The 22,125-nt window shown below is 36.7% G+C and overlaps 1 long non-coding RNA gene across 1 annotated transcript; it reads right to left on the bottom strand.

The window, feature by feature from the left end:
• Positions 1-1,122: 1,122 nt before the first annotated feature.
• LOC141942165 (uncharacterized) lies at positions 1,123-8,737 on the bottom strand. The gene is made up of 3 exons (XR_012628547.1): positions 8,560-8,737; positions 8,286-8,472; positions 1,123-1,420 (listed from the first exon to the last, which is right to left on the bottom strand). It is a non-coding gene; the product is annotated as an uncharacterized LOC141942165 (long non-coding RNA).
• Positions 8,738-22,125: the final 13,388 nt, after the last annotated feature.

Below are 22,125 nucleotides of genomic sequence, written 5' to 3'. Positions count from 1 at the left end.
GTGTGTGCATGCCTACAGGTACATGAATAAGTGAAAGAAAGATGCTTATATTTCCACACTACATTTGCTTCCAAATCATTCATATTACAGACCCAATTTTTTCCTAAAAGGAACACATGCATCTCAGATAGCAGCACCTAGAAACTGTGTTATTTTTATTCATTTATTTAGATTGATTTTTTTTAAATTATTTTTTTGAACTGTTTTCCACTCCACAGACTCCCAAGGTCATTCTGCAAGCTTTCTCTAACAAGGGATCTTATGGATCCCCAGCATCATTTACAGGGTTATGACAATTGCATGTCATGCCATACTCTTTATTGCTGTTGGAAACAAACATTACTCTCATTGATATAGGCTATATAAGATGCAAAAACCAATGTATGTACAAATGCCTGTTCCTTTATTCAGAATGTTTTCTGTCTTTTGAAGTCCTCTGGGACTTTGTTGTAGTAAAACTATTTCTGAATAACTACCTTAGGGCAGCACACAAGGGTAACTGTATTATAAAACAGGAGATTGTTCATGACAAAGAAGAAATAAATCAATAACAGGTGCAAGTATCTCAGAAACTGTTACTTCAACATAAATTGTCCCTGTAAGAAGGACAGAAAAATGTTTTTACAAACCTTTTACTTTTTTCAATTCTCACTGGAATCCAAGTCAGAAGAGAAAATGGCTGTTTGCTTAGAATAAAGTGTCTGAGCTATCTATGTGAACCTGACTGTAATGGCAAAGGATGGTGTGGATCAATATCCATCTTCTTCATTCCTGAAGTAATAACTTTCAATAGGAAAATCTATTTACTTTTACTTACCTTTATTTTATTTCATTTTGCTTTAAAGAAGTCCATTCCAGAGGGAGGGTTTAGATTGCAAACAGCAGTTAACAAACTGATGATTTAACTAAGGACTATAGGCCAGTAGGCCTGTTACCATTCCCTGTAGCCATTGGTTAGGGTTAAGAAGAAACACGTTTACTTGGAAAATTTATTTATTATATAAACAATAAGCATTACAAGCTATTTAACGCATACAACCTCCCTATGTATAGTGCATATTGGAAAGGTCAATCAGAACCAAAGGGTAATTTGTCTAATCCTTATTTACAATGTGCCCAGAACTGGACAAGCCTCTTTCCTGCAGAAGCAAATGCTCCCAAGAACGACACAGCCCCAAACAGCTCCTTTTCCAGCCCCGCGCCAGCCTATCTGGCCTCGGGCACCAGCATAGCCTTTTCCCAAGAGATGCTGGCCACCAAAGTCAGCTCATATTGTTATACAAAGAAAGTCTGCTGCATGCAACTGGTCAGCATGAAATAATTTTTTCCTCCTCAAAATGCAGGGATGGATCCCATGTCTCCTCTGGACAAACTTCTCAGGTCCACATATTTTCAAAAAAGGCAAATGAAACAAATGAAACTGCAAGAAAGAGAGAGAAAGACAAAGCAAACTTGTGTATTTTCCACTTACATGAACTCACTGTCAGCAAATTTGCATTCTTAAGATAAATCATATGGCTGATATGACCTTTAATGTTATATTGTTCACACTAATCAAAACAGTATATTTATTTACTTTTCTCTCTACCTTCCAACTGATTGTAGAAATAAAACTTTATGGCAGCACTTCCAGCATCACCTGATATTTTCTATTATTTGGGGGGGGGGGTTATTTTAATTGTGCACTAAAGCAGTGTATCAGACAGCATGGCATCTTTCTAGTAAATACTGTTTTCAAGCTTCATTATCTAGAGCACAGTGAAAGGCTTACTGATTTTAAATTCAGTTGAGAAGCTGAAGCTCACTAGAAATCTAAAATATTTAAAAGTACATTTGTGTTTTCTGCGGTCACTGTGTTCCCTCCTTCCTGCTAAAATCACCTAAACCAAAATTAAATCAAGACTACAATTTACCCCTTGTTTAATATTTACAAGCAACCATCTGTCTTTCCATAATACCAATTTTTGTGACTTTGGTAGCAACTGCATTCCTCACTATTCACAACCTTGTCAATATTGAAGTCCAAATAAAAGAGACTGCAGGAAAGACTAGAAAGACAACACTTTATTCACACTGCGAATTTTATTAATAATAATTGCTAATTAATCTTAACTGAAGAAGCAGTGTAAAACCCCATGTCTGAATTCCAAGTTCTTACATAAATCTCAGAGCACTCAGAGTGTGTATTTTTAACTAAGAAAGAGATCACCAGCATTAAAACCCTGCTTATATCAACTGCAGAATGGGAAATAAATTAGAGACTCTACTCTCTTTAGAATTTGAGGGGAAACATATACTAATATAGATGTAACCTGGTAATACAGTTAATTGCAAAGTAAAATTTGGAGAATACTAAGGATAAGCAAGATTTCATTGTCACTAATATCTGCATATTTATTGGAAAGCAGATTGTGTGAGCGTGTGTGCGATGAATAAATGAACCCTTAATTGTACAATTTTCCACGTAGGTTATACAAGTAGAGCCTTCATTTTTACATCTTTATTTTCTCTGTTATCAGGATAACAAAAAAAAAGGAAAGAAATACAACCACATACAGAAGTATTACTGCATATATAGCTGGAACACAGAAGACAACTATTGAAGCTAAACAGAAGCCCCAATAAATCTGAAGAAAAGCCATTGACAATTTTATAAAAAATAAAAAATAGTTTCAGTTGTTAAAAGGCACCCAGGGATTAGAAAAAATATTCAGGGTCTTAAAGGTTTTAGAAGGTTGGTGGTTTTGGGTCTTGAAGACAGTAATTTTTATTCATTGGTTTTTACCTGCAACAAATTTTGTTATGAAATTTCATCCACCATTTTATTTCTCTTAATATTGAGCTGAAACTCAAAATAATTGAAACAAGGTAGAGGCATCAGGAATTAATTAAGATTATTGAAAGAAAATCACAATACGTAATCAATGTTTCTGAGCTTAAGTAGCCCAGGTAAAGGATTAGTGCTGCTGTAGAGAGGAGCTGTGTTACAGTAAAACATGGATGAAATACCTACTACCGTAAGTAGTAAGTTAGAGGCTTTAGACATAATTATGCTATATATAATTTAAAGCTCAACTTCAAAGCAAGTAAGTGCTATTAATTATCCTCTACCCAACACAGCTCTTAAAATGTCAAATTAAAAAAGACTATTGGTAATTGTATAAGTTATGGCAAACTAGCTCCCTCCAGCAGTGACAGGAGACAGCAGGAAAAAGAAAGCAAGATATAACTTTCCTCTCTGATATTTACAGCTACTTGTTCTTCATGCAGATCAAGAAAGTAATAATGTTTGCGCTGAATTTCCTCAGCCCTCTTTCATGGACTGATCCTGCAAGTAATTCCTCCTGTGAATAACACTAGATCAGGCTTTTACTTGGGAATTCACCAAATGCTGCTGACCTGACTTTTCTCCACCACATCACATGCGGGACATTCATACCTGCATGCACTGGAAGAGGCACGGGTGCCAGCGGCATCTGCAGCAGAAGGGGGCAGGTGCAGTCAGGCCGCGTGGCCTCCTGCTCCCAACACGTGGCTGAACCATACTCTCAGCTCCCCCACCGGTGCTGAGGTAAGGGATTTAATTTGCTCCTGTGCCTCAGTTTCCTAACTTCCTGACTCAGTTTCTCCTTCTGCAGGCAGGCAGAGCAGGAGGCACAGTGGGAAAAGCACTCTTCGGGTTCACCACATACGTCCCTGTCCCCACAGTTCAGAAGCTTTACTGCGGTCTTTTTGCGCAGTGAGAGTTTGGCCAGATCTCAATACCCTGTGTAAAGGGCTAAATGTTATAGGGAAATATAAACACATGGGTTGACGTGCACAGGAAGACTTACTTCTATAAGCATTTGCCTAAAATGGGAATACTTGCATATAATCACGTTTCAAAGGACAGAGGAAAAGAAAAAAGTAAGCTTGAAATTGTGTGTTTAACACGTGTGATTTTTTCCCTCTGAGGCCTGTGTGCAGATTTGGGTTGCATGCAAAGTGAAAAGGTTTAGAAGAGCTCTCAAGCCTTGACCATACACATATTTATATATATAAAACCAGCATCAACTTTGCAACCAAAGTTGTGGGGAAAACATTCTCATGACAGAGGAAATAATGTACTGGGCAGGGAAGGTTGTGCAATACCTGCCTGAATTATGCACTACATTCATCCTGGCTCTTAGCCACTGCTCACTCATAACCTCTATAATTCACCAAAATTATATATTAAAAGCACGTAATGAATGTTGAGTTATTTTGAGTTAAGTTGCAGAGTTAATAGACGGTTGTCATCATGCCAGATTACTGGTATGGAGTAATTATATTAAAGAGCTAGCAGATCCTTATCCGAGAATGAATCTTTTAAGACAAGGTTTCTGAGTAAAGCTGAGATGTACGGTAACTTGCGGATATCCTCCCAATTCAGATCAGTTGGGTCTTTCGTGCATTAATATTCCAGGAGGTACTTCTTCAAGAATACTGTCCTGGGAAATAAGATCATTTGATGTAACTTTTGTTTGATTTCAGGGGGAGCTCGGTACCTAAAGATCTTTAAGAATCTGGCCCTTAGGCACTTTTGAAAGTGAGAATTAGACGTTCCAATGTTGGATTAATGCCTAAATACCTTTAAAAGTGTGGGCTTTGGAAAATCCCTTTGGGTGCCTAGCAGCACCTGTAGGCATCTGGATACCTTTAAAAATGGGCCCAAATGCTGCTTTAATGGCTCACCCGCTGCAAGAGGGTCTGACACCCCTTTTCTTTCTTTCACATTCCCACAGGTGACTTTGTTCCATCTCAATGGCTGCTGCAGGTGTTTGGACTGAGCACAGCAATAAACACTCTCACGAACGCAGTCGGATGGGAAGCTGCCTCCAAGGCGTGAGGAAGGGGTGAAGCAGCAATTCTCAAACGTCACAGGCTGCACAGCCAAACAGGCACAGGGCAGCACACAGGTTACTAGTCCCTGGCCTTTAATAATGGCAGGCAAGGTAGAAGGAGATGGGGGAAATGCATCTCCAAATCCTCGCTCGGACCCAGGCTTCCCTTTGTTATGGCACAGCTCCAGTTTTTGACCTTACAAGTAAAGCTGCCTGTAGAGCACAGCTCCACCAAAACACAGCATTCAAGCATTACCCACACCCAGCATGGCTACACTGCAGTCTTTACTTAGAGGGAGCACCTTACCAAAGCAATCATGGATCGTCTCTTGCAATTACGAGCCTTTTTAAAGGAAAACCAGGGATGCAGAAGGTCACACAGTCGGTGAAGTCAGAAGCAGTCAGAGAACAGCACCTAAACAGCTTCTCGGCACTCTCATAATTCAGTTAATTACTACCTTAAAGAGCTCCTGCAAACAAAATCCAAGCAGTAGCCTCTGAGGATCAAAAGATATCATGGAAGAGCATGTGCCTATGCATAAAGAGTTGCAGGATCCAGCCCTGTAAAGAGGGCATTCCAGCGCATTTCTTGTGTGGTTGCTGTTTGTGTCATACTTCCTCTCTATACAGAGCCAAGATTGTCATGGGCAGCTCAGTCACCTCTGACTGAAGCTTCATTCAGCCCTAAAAGTGAATATTCATTACCAGTTTCCACTTTTAATACCTGACCAGGTCATAGAAATTGCCAAATGACCATGACCTTCCCCTGATTCCAGACCTAGCACTCCTCATCATGAAAACAGAGTCTGGACATATTTAAGCATTAGTCTGGTTTATGTGTATTTTCAAAACCTCTGCTTCCAGTGCAAGTCCATTAGACTTCCTCATGCTGCTTTCCGCATTTGTAACTCTTTTGCATTACATCTGCTGAAAATTTTGGAAGAACAATGAGTTGAGCAAGTGATGAAGAGAAAGTGAATGGTACAAGGAATGTTACACTACCCTGCCCTTCTCACATAAAGGAGCTCTGAACATGTTGTCAGACACAGCACTTTATTCGAAGGGGTTTCACACATGCATTTTTAATCAGGATTATATTTCACACACATCTATCATCGCTCGCAAGTGCAGCAGGCTAGTCCTCCTTGAAAACATATCAGCTCTCTGTGTTTGCCATCAACTATTTTTTTCTTTGTATAAATTTACTGTTTGGTGACCCACTAGACCATATTTGATCTATTAGGAAAAAAAAAAACATAGGATCAACATTGAAAATGGCTGTACAACTCACATAATACAGCACATTTTCTGAGATCACCTTTATTACTGCATAAAGTCTTAGTAACTGACCTTAAATTATTCACTAAAATAAAAATATGATGGGTTATCCTACATGCAATCATGTCAGAACTAGTTTGTAAGCTACATGGTTTTACTGAGCCTACCAATTTTGTATTGGCCCTTTTTTATTCACTCCCATGACTATTCCCCACTTGCTCTCTGGTACTAAGAAACACAGAAGGAATCCCCAGGTACCTGGTGCCAATGAAACCAAATCCAGGGAAGCAAATATATAAACACATGCAAATGCTTAAATCCTTCTTGCTCTGTTTAAAATTGAGAGAATTTACCTGAATTCTTCAAGCAAAGATGTTTGTCCATAACAGAAATCCTTAAATTTCAAGTAAATGAACCAGGACCTGAAGACTAGTAAATTACTGTAATATTTACATTTGGGGTTTTCCAGAGTTAGTCCCTTGTACAAAAATTCTGCCATTCTTTGGTAATAGCCCAAAACAATAAACACTCACTACTGAGAACAGCAGCGCACTCTAACTTCTGTAGACTTGTGTACTTATTTCTATAGTAAAGCATTCATGACTAATCCCTGTTATGAAAATTGTAAAAATTAGAGGCGAAGCTGACGATACAAAAGTTATTAAAAAAAAAAACCACAACACTGCAGTCGCTTTCACTTATTGTCCACTCAGTGGGGGGAAAAGGTTAAAACAACAATCTCAAATTCCTCATGAAAAAGGAATACAGTAAGCATAAAATTGATGGAGTTCTACAGAAATTAAGTGGGATTTTGTAGAAATTAGTCAAAAAAAGTAGCATTTACTGTGTAATCATATACTTTCTACAGGCTCCCCACCTCCTCACAACTATCATATGGCATGCAGCAAGAATATAATTTTTTTCCTAAAAGATGATCCCAAACTCCCACAGAATATAATAACTTTTCAAAGAAATCTCTTCTGGGAAGAATATAATTTATTTTGCTATATGAAGGGAATCTATAAAGATTTTTTAAATTTCTGTTAACACTTTTTATTTTTCTTTCTTTACTCTAGCATTTCCTCTTTCACCAATATAGCCTTTTTAGCAAAAGAGGCTTTTTAATTTCTTAAATAGTTTCCTTTTTCCATTTATTTTATTTTTATTGCAAACCCATGATAACATCCCATAAAAGACACTTTAAAAGTATTAAAATGCTGCACTACTAGGGCCTGGCATACTTCAGATTAATAAAACTTGTATCTTAAAATAGATGCAACCTAGTGAGGATGTCATGGAAGAGTTTCAACGAAAACATCACTTCACCATGTAAAAATGCACTGCAGCAAAGCCCTTTTAAAAAAACTCCCTCGGCTGGGAACTACTGTATATCGACATATGCCCTGAAAAATACATACCAACACCAATTGCACAGGGGCATTGTTCACATGAAGTAACTATATCTATATGTTGTCAAGCAACTGGTCATAAAAGCACTGAATAAAAAGGCATTTGAAATATGAGATGACTGAAAATACCACAGCTGATTTTTTTATATTCTCTGACGGTTAAGAACAAAAAGACTTTCAGACAAGGAATTTAGACTCTATACCATGGTGTTTGACTTCCAAAATGTAACGTAAAATATTGCCAAGTGTCCAACAGAACAAAAAATGCACTGTAAAATAAATGCTTTTTAACAGCATAAAGACAGCACTTTCAGGGTGAACCTCTTGTTCCGGTGGAGTCACAGGATTTTTAATTACACTGTATCTTATCATCAACTTAATCACAACATTCTTATGAAAGCAGTAATAATATTTTTCCAGCATTATCTATGTTTGTAACAGACAAATAAGTAGCTTCAAAATGACAGGGTTTAACACATATCAAATACTACATAAAAACAGGTCTTTCTGAGTACTTGCATTTGTAACACCTGGATTAAAATATCTTCAGAGCTTCACTGAATTCTGCTATTATATTTAGCATCATTACTCACAAGTGCCTCTACAAATTTTCCTCTTCAATAATTTAAAACTCCATTTAGACCACTCTGGTCTAGACTTTCCTTCTAGGAGGTCAAAGCCCAGGAAGGAAAAGTTCTCACTCTTTCTCTGTATTCTTTGAACAACAGTAACTTACGGTTATTAAGGCAGACACCCAAATTCTCTCCCATCCTCTGCAAGGGTCAGGGTGGGACTCCTGAGGCTCCCTGGGTATGGGAAGCCCCCAGAAGAGGGCTGTAAGCCTATGCCTTGCACCAGCTTGGACAGGATAAGTCTTGTGGTTGTGAGCAACAGCTCAGGCAAGGACAGAGTGGGATGGGAGGCTGTGGAAGGAGATGGGAGAAAAGAGCTCATGCTTTTGTTTCAGAAACAGTGGTGGGAGGAAGACTGGGAAAGTTTACAATACTTACCCGGGTACTTTAGCCCTGGGAGGAAATTGCCTGTGTAGATCTTCAGTGCTCAGCAATACAGTTCCTAATGGGTTTCAGATTTAAGGCAAAGGGAATAAATTTGGCTGGCAGCTCTGCCCGGGAAAGTTATGGCCAAAAGGAAACACAAAGCAGAATATTCTTTCATCAGAAATGAGACTTCTTTCCAAACTCTCATGGTCTTTTCCACTGGCCTTATCAAACAGGAACTCGAAGTATTTCAAGGGCAGGGGAGGGAGGAGGGATAGTTTTGCTCTAGCTATACTGTTTACTTCAGACACCGGGGAAAGGGCATCGCAGCATTTGGCACAGGCTGTATGTAGGACTGCATCCTGTCACAGGTCAGCTGCCACCCAAAATCCTGGCTCACACTTTTAAAATTATAGAAGATTTGCTGTTTCAAGCTCTACTTAGCATCACTTTCCTTGCTCTACAGTCATTGTACTGAAAGTTGACTGGATAGCAGCACTGGAGTGGATAATAAAGACTTTTTTTTTTTTAGTTAAACAGAACTAAATCCAGATCTTACCTAATGCTTTCCAAATCTACTCAAAGAATTGGGGGGGGGGGGGGGGGGGGGAATGAAGTCAAGAGAAGAATGGAAGATCTATTGATAAGATATAAAACATTAGGTCAAAAACTTACTGCTACCACTAGTGACAGATGTGCAAAATAAAGAAGGAGCTTAATACAGCCTAATGTTTAAAAGAGATATTGCTAAACAAGAGTAAGGAATTGTCATATTTCACATGATGTTGATGTGTCCTGAACAGTAAGGAAGACTTAAAAGATTCTAGATGATAATAAGCAGAAAGGAGATTGTTCAATGCTGTTACAAAACAATAATGAAATATGACATAGAAATCCTCCTCCTTGTGGAGGAAGCACCTACTCCAGCAAGAACTTGGTGCTTTTCAGAGAGAGCAGGGAAAAGGGGCACTCAGCAGGGGCAGGAAGAGTCCCTGTGTGCCAAGGAGAGCAAAAGTGAATAAAATGAAGAGGAATAACTGACACTGAAAGGAAACTGCAGCAACAGTCAAGATGGATGGGAAGTGAAGACTGTAAGGGAGATCCACCAGCAACATAAATAGTGATCATATGGCATGCAACAGCTTGGAGCAAACCAACTCACTTGGTTTTCTTCAGTCTCCACTGGGAGAAGTGGATATGGCTTAGGAAAGGTTTCTTTACAAGATGACCTGGTTTGATTTGAGCTGTTGCTCATGATCAGAATGACCAAGAAAATATAAGAAACATATTGGGCTGTCTAGTGACAACTGAGCAATGGACAAAAGATTGGGATGTAGGGGTTACCATCTTTCTCTCCCCCTCCCCTCCCACCCAGATTCCTTTTGACCCCATCTCTCACAGCCCTCAGAGTTTAAACTAATTATGGAGTGGTTTGTCACTATAGAAACTACCAAGTCAAAATGCATGCTGTGACTGGAAGAAAACTTTATCCTGCTGAGGAAAATTAAAATTCTGTTATGGATATAGCGTAGAGCCATGTTTTTTGCCTCTGTTTTCCTAGAAAGCACAAGAGTCTAAGACTTTTCTTTTTGTACCTCATCTCAAGTCCTCTCCTTCTGTACAAGTCTGTCTCTTGTATGTGAGAAGGGATCTTCTTGAAGAAAAAAAGAGGTGAAAATATCCATTAGTCCTGGATAAACTGAACTAATTAAAGGGAAAAAAAAGAATTCCTGCAGCATTTTTTTTGTTGTTGCGCAATCAGTCCAGAACCATATCCACTCACGCTCAGTAGGGCATTTAAAAGAGCAGGGGTGTTTGAGCAAACACATCAATGGCCTTTATCTCCACCACTTAATTTTTCAGTCAGACTAGTGTCTCGAGAAGAACAGCAGAGCTTGTTAAAAATGCTGCATTTTTTCATGACTCTTGAACCAACACCTCTGAGAGAGACCATGAGATCTGTGCCTGGAGCTGTTAGTTCTCCAGTGGTGAGCTGCTTCTTGGTAGCCAAAAAACACAGATGATGAGCTCCAGGTGTGAAAACTACTATGGTTTAACTGATGAAGTTATCTTTTATTATCTTACCCTGTATCGCCCCTGATAATGATATATGGGAACTGAGGTATAACAAAACAAAAGGAAATGAGACAGATTTATTATTGTAAATAATATATTTTTAGGCCAAGAAAATCCAAAATGTGTGATTAAACCTAAAACTGTATCTACAATCCTGAACAAGAGACAATAAGACTTTAAAAACTCAGCACTTACCAAGTCTCAGTGAGGAAATGGAAACTTGAGATGTGCAGAATTTTGTCAAATAAGAATATTATAATGTGATTAAAAACTGTATTACACACACAATGGAGCAAGTTAAGGTTCCTGAGCATAGTCATTATTGTAGTACTGAAGTGATTCAGTCTGTGACCCTACCGTACTTTTGTTATAGAATTTCTATGGTATTTTTTGAGGGGAAAAAAGGAATAAGTAAATATAACTCCTTTATATTCAACTAGTTGTCATACAGAGGTATAACACTGCACACCATGTGCTGTCAACAAGATATTATTCTGTTCCATTCACGTCTGTATTACATGAAGCTCCACCTCTGCTGGAACCACAAAACCACCTCTGCGCTCTTCTCTGTCTCACAGACACAGACAATACAAAGACCTAATACAAAGACCTTGGCAAATTCCCAGATAGCCTAAATCTTACTAGCCTAGGGCTACTTTAAAAATCAGTCAAATAATTTTCTGTCCTAGTGGTAAAATATAACTTAAAAAATAACTTTGAAAACTCTTTATAAGAAAAAATAAATCATTCTCATTGAGGAAACAGTATCTCCAGGTATCACACAAATTTCAGAGAAAAGAAAAATATGCTGTTGAAATTGATCTTCACAATGGAAACAACTGTATTAACATTGAGATGAAATCCCGACCCTGTTGAAGCTTACAGGGGTTTTGTCATTGATTTCAGCAGTATGTGGAATTCATCCTGTGTACAGCTTTGTTCTGCACTTAGAAGAATAGTGAAATATGATCACATAATATGAATGATTAATTACAGTCAAGACAGAGTACCATTATGAACACCCATATGCATATTACTTATGAATACATCTCAACAGGTTTGGAGTATGGGTTCTGAGAAGAAATGCCAAGACAGCAAATGATTATGAGAACATTTCTGAATTTTTGTTGTTAAAATGGGACTAGTTTCTTTCATTAGAACAGATTGCAAGATTTTGTGGTACCTATTTAATAAGGAATACCAGAACAATAATTATAGCCCAGCTCATCATAATCATATCTTACTGTTCTCACTGACAATAAAGAATATATAGTATTCTAGCTCAGCGTACTAGTTATTCCTAAAAGTAGGCTTCATTCACACTTGAATTTACTTCTGAATGTTCACATGTTTCTTTGCTTTGAGTGTCCTACCAGCTCAGAGTAAATAGGTCTCATGGAAAAAACAGGGAAGATGGAACAAGCATGTGGAAGAGAAATTCATTAGGAAGCGTTAGACAATCTGTAACAAGTTTTGGTTATCTTCTAAAACTATCAGAGGCCAAGATGACATTAGAGCAAAGTGTTATTATAAGCACTAGTTCTGGTTTTGCTCTTTCCTTGGCACACACACAGGGCCATCATCAGAGACAGACCACACGGCAAGGTAGATATTCTTGAAGCAGCAGGGTCATTCTTGTTATCCACTGCTACTGGTCCAGTCTGTTTTGCTGCTGAGTCAAACACACATCATTACTATAATTACTGCAGTCTCTACTTGAGGTTGCTCATTACCAACTCTGTCTCTTCACTGATCTGATCCTGGTATTCTTTTATACCAGTACTTAAAATGTAACTGTCTGCTCTAAATCCTCTCAAGTTCTCAACTGACAAAAATTAAATGACTGCTTATGCCAATAATTTACCAATTTTAAGAGGTGGAAAGGGCACAGATCCAAAAGCCATTAGTTTTGAGTTCATATTTAATAAGTACAGCTTTTTACACATATATATTTGGATTTGGGCATCTGGATTTTAACTCTTGTCTGAGGAAGTAGAGAAATTAAAAAGAGCAAAGTTCTGGAAAGACTGTGAGGTGCCCCATTGCAGTGAACATGCCTCTGTTTGCAAAAGCTATCAAATTCAGGAAAGGTTTTTTATGTACATGGCCTTTGTTGTTCTGAAAATTTCTGTCTCACCATTGTAATGCAAAAATATTTTAAAACCCAACATATTTGAAGATCCATTGAGCTGCAATGAGAATAATCATTTAATAGTTGATAGTTTTTAAAATCCTTCCAGAGGATTAATGGAGAACATGAAGTATTCTAATAGTCCTACTAGGAAGCAACCTCCAATGGTCATACAAGAAGATCTGAATTCACAAGGCAACATCATGTAGACCTCCCTTACTTCAGTATAGCACTACTTATACTGCATCTTCTGATGTTCAGAAAACTGCTCTCAAGGAATCTTCTGTTGCTCATACCATTGCACCTCCTGGTAAGTTAACTGAGGTGCAATATACCATGTTCATTGCCAAAACAACAGTAATAAAACTAACTTAACCAGGAAACTATAACAGTAAATCAACTGTTGTTGCATAAGGAAGAGCAGACCATGTCAATTTGTGTCAGATCTTTAAGGTCTGGCTAACAAAATTTTTACTGTGTCATAACCCTCTTCTTACCCCATAAAGGTACTTTTCTCTAAAAATACTTCATAACTTTAATAAGGGAAAAATATTATACAACTCACCTCTGGGATCATTTATTAACTTCCCTTCAATTTCTTTGCTTGCTTATAACTATACTCCAAATCCCTAACCACATTTTTTTGGCATGCTTTTTACTTAAAACAAGTACTATGTTTCTAATCCAGACACTACTATTTGTATGGTTTACTCAGAGATTTAAGTAACAAATTCCAAAGTTTGGTCCAAAAAAAGAAACAGAAGAGAAGTAAGATCCTTTTGCTACAAGAATGGAAACATCAGCCTGTCAATACTATTATGTGCTACCACTAGAAATATACACCTTGCCGAGTCACACTTTCCCACTTCATAGCAGTAACGATTGACCTCAAAGGAACCACTTGATTTACATCAGGGATTTTGGGTTTTAAGACTTGCTTCTTTTTTAGCTGTAAAAGATGATGTATAAACTGACATTCAATTCATTTTGCCAAGTGCTACTGTCTGTTAATTGCCAAATAGATACTTTAAATTCATTCCTGATAAGATTTCCAGTTAGAAGGAAAAAAAAAAAAAAAAGAAACAAACCATGAATCCCCATTTCCTAGTATTCTACCTCAGATATTTGTCTTGGATCTATACCTTACCTAACTATGTCTCTTCCCAGTTATTGTTATGTAATATACAAAAGGACCAGATATACAAGAGACCAGAATTTTGTATTTCTGAACAGAAGTACTCCAAATTTACAAAAGAAACGTCTGAGTGCTGCACAGGCCTTGCACTGAATGACTAGGAATCATCAAGGCTGGCATTTGTAGCTCTGAAATATTTTGATCATCTTTATATTTGAGGTCCCCATGCTTTAGTTTTATACTGATACAAACATGCAAGGTTCTATAAAGAAGAACTTGTTCCACAGAGTAGGATCTGACAAGACTGTTGTACAGTGTCTCTGATACCAACCACCACAAGACCATTGTACAGTGTCTGTTAACACCAACCACCACAAGACCAAACACAAGTACTCAGTTATGCTTTCCCTTCTTTACTTTTCCAAATTCAGGCAATGCACAGCTTGTTGCTCTTCAAGTCCAAGAATGAATTGTTGCTGCTTCACTTCATCTGACTCTCCCATCTGAATTCATAAAATAGATAGCAACAGTCATCCAACATTATTTAGTACTTAGTTTGCAGGAAACCTCTCCCTCTGGATGTGTTTATTCCTCACAATGTGCCAAAAAACAGATATTCCAGTAAGAAACATGAGTGGTTTCTACACAGATTGCACCTTGGTACCTTCTGCAGTTGAAAACCAAGTTGTTCTGTCTGCCTGCACAGGGACAGCCGAGTTTCTGTTATCATCCTGAGTTAGGCTTAGTTTTCAGCCTCTTAATAAAAAAAAAAAAAAAAAATGCACAAGGTTTTGTTTTGTTGGTTTTCTTATTAAACTAAGCCTCAAGAAGTTTTCACTTTGTTGCTAACAAACGCCTATTTTAATCAAGACTCAGACAAAGCAGCCAGCAAATGCATTTATTATTAAAACAAACTTCTTTAAAAATTCAAATCTTGGCTTATTAAAAAATATAATAAAGACTTTTATGTAGTTTAGTATGCAAGAGTTAGATTGCTTGACCTCTCTTTTAATGACTTAATTAGCTGTACTAAAGCCCAGCTGGGCCTCTGCTGACAACATAGCTAGATATTTCAATCAGGCAGTGTTATGGAGAATAAGTAATAAATGCTACCTTGTCGCCATACAGTCCCAAACCAGAGTGCATGCTGGTAATGCTAAATTTGATCAGTATGCCTCATATTTCAATTAGTCGTGGTCTGAATCACTAAAACTGTGTAATGTGTATGAATTCCTGATATCAGATACAGAGCTACAGGCTCCCACAGTTAGAACCCATTGAGTTTGCTTTTATTAGCAGCCAATTAATGGCCAAAATCTGCATTGCTTTTAAAATTTATAACCTCTATTCCAGCTGCATCCATGGCTCCTAGTATACTGTATACAATCAGATCCATATCACTGTCGCAAGTCAAACAGCTGCAAACTGTATTCTGTCTGCAGAACTGAAAAATCCTTCTACACAGAAGCTTTTTTTTAACCTCTTAGAAGTTCTTTTCAAAGCCCAGCAGCACTAGTCACTTTGCGACAATGAGCGATTTAATACAGAAAGAAAGAAATCTACACCAAGGTAACCTCTTGGGATGTGCTAGGTTTTCAAACGAATGAAACCCTATCACTTTGGCACAGCACAAGGGCAAGCAAAGCCACTTCTCCTGACCAAGGCTAAGAAAATATAAACATATAAAACCCGACCCTCATTGAAAATTAACCCATTGAAGTCTAGAGAGTCATTAAAAGATCCTGCCAATGCAGAGATTAATATTTTAAACTAACTTTCACAAATTAGTAACACTGGAAATTGTAATATGGAGCCTAGTGATCCTTAAGAGATTATTGCAGAGAAAGAGGATCATGCCTGCTTCCCCCCAAATAGTTTAATGTATACTTGAAGATTTCTAGACATTATTTTTAGGAACAAGTCTCTATTTCTGTTACATGATATGGCAGGAAATTTTGATGCGATCCGATTCAGACATAAAGCATAGTAGCTTTATGTACTGATAATGTCATGTCATAAAGCCATATGATAAAGGCATATTTGACATCTGAAATTATGCTATAATTTTTTAAAAGTAATTTACCATATGTAAAAATGTGCAGGCCTAGAACATTTTTGGACATCTGATCTTCCAGTGTTATCTGAGACAAACGCTGAATGTTTCTGTTATTTCCCCTCCCTCTCTAAGCCACTGACCAAGCAAAGAGGGGAGAAGAAAAACAACAAAAACAAGAAAAGAAAGAAAAAGTCTGTATTATTTAAGGTTCAGCAATGTGATAGTGAACAACAGACAAAAAGTATTCACCTGTTTAAGTGCCTCAGTTTTATATATGGGAGTGTGAAAAAGCACTTCTCCAACAGTAATACATGGCAATAAAAATGTTGTGCTTGGATAATACAAACTGCTGTCATGGCTATTTAAAAGACAATAAAATCCTATTTTACAAAATTCAACTACTAATAACCAGCATTCTTTCTAACTGCTTAAATACTGCAGTAAGACTCCTAATGCCACTGTGAAATCATAAGCTAGTACTTCAAAGGTGTTCTGTCTGTTACAAATTTAATCTTCACTGGTATGTCACAACTCATTTCATCCCAGAAGCTTTGAGATGCAGCATAGCGGCATTTTTGTTGTCCTAGGCAACCTGAACCAAACTGTTAAATACCTGTCTGATGCCCCCAAAATGATCGCTATAATATTGCTTACAGAATTTACAATAATGTTTGTCTCAAAAAATTACAATTATGCTGCTCCCTTAGTTAAGAAAAGAATCAACTTGTTTGATTCTTACCAATGCAGGTGAAATATGTTTAGAACGTTTTATGCTTTTAATGAGATTTAAAAAATGGTTCTTATGGAATACAGTAATCACACAGCAGGATATTTATTTTGTAGCTCACTCGGCTCCTGCTGAAGCTAGGAGAGATGAGCAGAACACATGCAATAATCAAAGACGACACATAGGTGTAAAACTGGTGCAAAAAGGGCAAGAGTCACACCTGGGCATAATGCAGGATCATTCGCCTTACATTACATACATTATTACATACAAGCACATGTGATATACATTCCTAGACAGGCACCTTTTTGTTTTTCTCCTGAGAATGCATAACTCATATTTTTGGATTATTAATTTGAAATTATAGTAGCAAAACAGACTAATAAAAACATACAAATAAATTAAATTAGGATTTCATATGCTTCGTTTAATTATCTCCCCCACATGCTTGTGTTACAGCTTTCTGAATATCTGGACAAAATAGGTTGTTGGAAGACTTGAAAGAAGCCTTTTTACTTAAAATATGATGAGACAGTACACAGACATCTCTCAAAATATGTGGATCCTCTTCACACTGTGTACACACATGAGGAAGGACCTCCCTAAGAGAGATGGATTTCACTTAGAAAGGAACTGTTTACTTCAAACCTCAAAGATGGGTGCTTCTTGCTGAAATGGAAATGGATAATTCTTAAAAAAAAAAAAAAAAATCAAAACACAACAAGAAACCAAAACCAACCAAACAACAAAAAATCAAACCTACACACATGGCAGCACAGGACTCTACCAAGTTTAGGTAGAATAAATATATGTTCTTAAGACTACTTAGCTGTAACTGACAGAGATCCCTTTGACTTTTGAATTTTTACACATATTTCAGATAAAATCAGGGAGGAAAAAAATTCAGCACTCAAGAACATCAAGTGGATTTGTGACTCTCTCTGGAGGACTCTGGGCCCTTACAAACATATGAATGGCTTATGCTGATTTTATACATATTTAATCATCGTAATCCGTATTTTTTGAGATATAATCTGCAACCTGTATTACAAATGGAAGAATTTTATCCACATTATAACACCTCTATGCTATGCACAGCAAAATATTTCATTTAGTAAATAAGTTAATTTGATAAAATTAAGGTGAAAAATTTTACTTAACATCTCACAATTACTTTATTGTTTCAGAATTCCAGAGACAGAATGAACAACAAATTAGACTGAAAAATACTTTCATGTTTATATATTGATGAAAATGAAATAACATTGCTGGTTTTGCTTACATTTTTATTGTCTTTGTTTGAAGTACTATATATATATATTTAATAAAAACCCACACAGATTTCTTTGTTTCTATATCTAAACCTTTAAATATGTTTCATTACATAGTTGATCACACTCAAAATTATCTACATGTTTGGACTCTACTTTTTCTCCAGAAGACTGCTACTGTGCAAGGCAGAATAAGTTGCTGTTTTTCTACTTGTCTGTATAAAATAAGTGAACTTCTAAAAAGCTCATTACAGGTTGCACAGTAATACATAGGGTAGCTATAAAAACAAAAACAAAAAAAAACCCCAAACAACCAAAATAAATGACTGAAAGGGACACACATAAGAGCAAATATAGGTAAAACCTAGCAGTATGAGACAAAAGACACAAATGTGAAGTCAAAAAACAGATGCACATAAAGATACTCCTGAAAACCTAAAAGCAGAGTGCCAAATACACTCTGCTGCCTTATCATACAAAGGGATTTGAGCGAGAGTGAGGAATCCCCATACATTTTTTCTCCCAGGCAATGCAAAGAACCTTTTATAAACATATTATTGGCAAATCACTTTGACAACTAAAAATGGAGGAGGAGAAGGGAATGCCCACATGAAATATCTATGATTTAAGTATAACCTGATGGGCAGTAGATAGTATGCACATTCATTAGGGATGTCCACGTGCAACTCACTCCTGGCTTGACTTTGTTCTGCCATTCATGAATTATGCAGTCATCTCTAACACAGGGAAATGAGAGTGAATTATGCTGCCCACTATCACATATTATCTCTCTGGATACACACACTTTAACACTCAGATTTAAACATGTTTATATGGTGTTGTGACCACCCTGAACACAAACTTGCTCTGGGATTTTTGCTGTCGCCTATGTTGTGCATACACACATAAACGAGCTCAAATACATGTAAGCGAACAAATCACATACAGAGATGCTTGTAAATAAGACACACACAAATATACAATGGAATGAGGAATTTCCTTGACGATTCGTAAATCTGGAAAAACAGTCCAGTTTAAGTGCTATCCATAAAAAGGTAACGGCAACTCCTTTAATACAGAATGTTCTTTGTCAGCTTTGTGACCATTAAATTTTTTTTCTGCCACCAAAGGTTAAAACCTTACTGGTATTTTTTCTGCATCCTTTTGCGTTTTTAACAGCACCGAGTCTTTCCTAGCACAGCCCTAACACTGCCACAGAGTATTTTATTATGCATGTTGTTATATCTGCTCTTACAAGGCCGACTCTATTATCATTTTGCAAGTGACTTTTTAATTACTGTTACATCTAAGATGAGATCTGGAATTTAAAAACATGCACACATGGGGTTAGGCTGGTCTTTGATTATTAAAACCTTAAGGTTCATAGACTACAAGGGTCAGATGGGACCACAGTGATCCTCTGAGAACTGCAGGGCTGGAATCCATGGTTGTTGCTCAGAGAGAGATCCCATGGAGTCAGGGTACAATCCTCCTTGGGCAGTCGGGCAAGGCCCCTGAATTCTGGGAAAGAATTTAAAAATGGAAATTTCTCCATCTGCATATTTTCTGATAGGTCTTGTCCATTTAAATGCAATTCTAGCATGCCTTATGTATAATTACTTTTTATTTGCCATACAGTAGGGATTCTTGATGTTTAAATTATCCCCAGAATGTAAAAAATTGTGCTTTTTGAAGTAATCCTTTGTAATAAAACAGAATGCATTTTGTCAGATAGCTGGGTTTTTATCTATGCTGTAATAAAGGTGCTTAAAAATGTAGCCTCAGGCAACTAAAGCAGGATTTCACTTCTTGAGGAAAACCAAAGTAAAATAAAAATTTTCCCACACTGCACAATCTAGTCATTAATTTTACTGTAGGCAGCCAGACATGCATGCCAATGTTTTCACTAAGTAAATGTGTGGTTTAACCATTATATTCTCTACAACTGAAGAGAATTCCTACCAAATATTTGATTTTTAATTTTAGGTTTTTATATCAGATTGAAATATAGTATTATTTCATACCTCTTAAACCTGTTATGATGAAGCTAGTATACCGTGATAAATATTTTCCTTAATTTTGACAGACATGCAGTCAAATAGATATAAATTTACATTACACTTTCTACCCTTTATGCATGCTTAAGGAAACAGAAAATGTTTCTTAGAGCAGTATTTTTTTTTTAAAGAAAATATGTTTTACATGCTAGAAAGTAAAACAGAAACCATGTCCAAAATCCTGTATTTTTCCTCTAAGGAGTAATTATCATAATATATGTGTGTGTTTTGAATGACCAACTGAGGAATAATAAAGTACTTAGTAACAAAAAGTGTAGCTTATGCAAACACTTGCTTAAATGTATACATAAACACATAGATCTAACAGTCTCCTAACCTCCATTACGTTTAGACATTTGTTATGAAACAGAAATTTTTCTGCAGATGTCTTGCTTGGTATATATATGCTCTCTGACACTCAAAGTCCTCCAACTGAAAAACCAGAAACAAGCAGAAATTCTAACTCTACAGAAATATCACAAGTAGGAATCAATTCAACAACAAAGTGAGAGGATTTGATAACTCTCTGGTATGCTATACATGACAAATTTTCTCTCAGCTGAGGTCAAGAAAATATCAAATCAACAGCTGTAAGCATATAGCATAGATGCAATGTGTTTATCATTGAAGTATACATATTTAATAGATGTACACTATCTCCACATAAATATTTCCTAAGCACCAAATATCTCATATTGATAATAATTTCAGCTAAACACAACATCCCATTATTATCCAGAACTTTCAGTTACATCATAAATGAGGTGTGACCAGCAGAAGGCAGTGTTACAATAAATATATATGCGACTGCTCATTTACAAGCCAGTTTGATATTGAGATTTAGAGTTTTCCTAACTTTTCAGAATACAACTACTGTTTTCCCTAGGCACTTAATAACAAAACCATCTTCTCAATGTAAATAACATTACAGCAGTACTTAAAATACTTTGGAAACCATTTCTTTTGTACTACATTGCTTTTACTTTAAAAGTTAGCCTCTTTTAACTTTTATTACATTGCATCTTTAGCTGTTTAAGTTCATCAGAGAATTGTGTTCACACTTACCATTTCAACACAGCATTATGCTGAGCTGTCCCCTCATGAAACAGGACTCACACACTGTTGAGAAGATGGGCATTGCCTCCACAGCAGTTTAGCTTACATAATTCAGTCCAAAAAAAAAAAAAAGCTTCTAACATCATTTCTTATTAACCTTTAGTGGTTTGATCATCATCTGGTAGAACAGTATCTGGTATACTCTTTGTGGAACTACTGTAGGTATAATAGAACATACCTTTAATTAAATCTCCATCAAACGTTTAAGTAATAATGTCATTTAGTATGTGTTAGTATACAAAATCTGTTGGATACCTCTCCAAGTTTACAAAATCCGTGTTAAAGGAACCAGCATTGCAAAAAAAATGTTACAGCATATGTTTGGATTTTTGTATTTCAAAGTCCTGACTACTTTATCTGAATTACAGATTTAGAGCTTTGTTATGTGTGATAGTTATGATAATATGATCACTAAAGGCACAGAGACAGGGAGACTCAAATCCCTTTGAAAATCCCTTTCTCCATTTCCTACAGCTGCTGCTGGAGTTTAATATCTGATAGAATGATGAAAAAGAACAGGCCGAACTCCAGTTTTAATAAAAATTTTAACAGGTCTACATATAGTTATGAAAAATGTTATTTGCAATGCCGATCTTTAATAAAATTTTCTTAAACCAAAGAAAATTCCCTATGGGGAATCTGTTATGAATGTGTTTTTCATATGTACTATTTAAGGCTGTTTAAAGGTTATGGAAGTGACTGGTAAAATAAGTTCTATCACAGCACAACAAAATCCTATATGCAGTCTCACTTTTGCATTTAATCAAATAGGTAAGCAAGTCCTTCAATTTTTCATGTTTGCTCTAAAACAAATATTTTCAGTTCGCATTAAAACTTTTCTCTGAGTGAACGGTAATAATTCTTAGCATGTACATTAGCTGCAAAGAGAGGTCAGCTTGGCTCAAACTCACCCTGCTGTCAAGAACGTATTGATTTTGAATACTCTTTTCAGCCAGAATCCTTGCAACTCACACACTTCTTAACGTAATGTTCTCCGCCATAGTCAGTT

This window comes from Strix uralensis, chromosome 4 (genome assembly GCF_047716275.1).
Source record: "Strix uralensis isolate ZFMK-TIS-50842 chromosome 4, bStrUra1, whole genome shotgun sequence".
Lineage (NCBI taxonomy): Eukaryota > Metazoa > Chordata > Aves > Strigiformes > Strigidae > Strix > Strix uralensis.
Note: the sequence above shows the minus strand (reverse complement) of the source record. Positions and strands in the feature narration are given on the sequence as shown.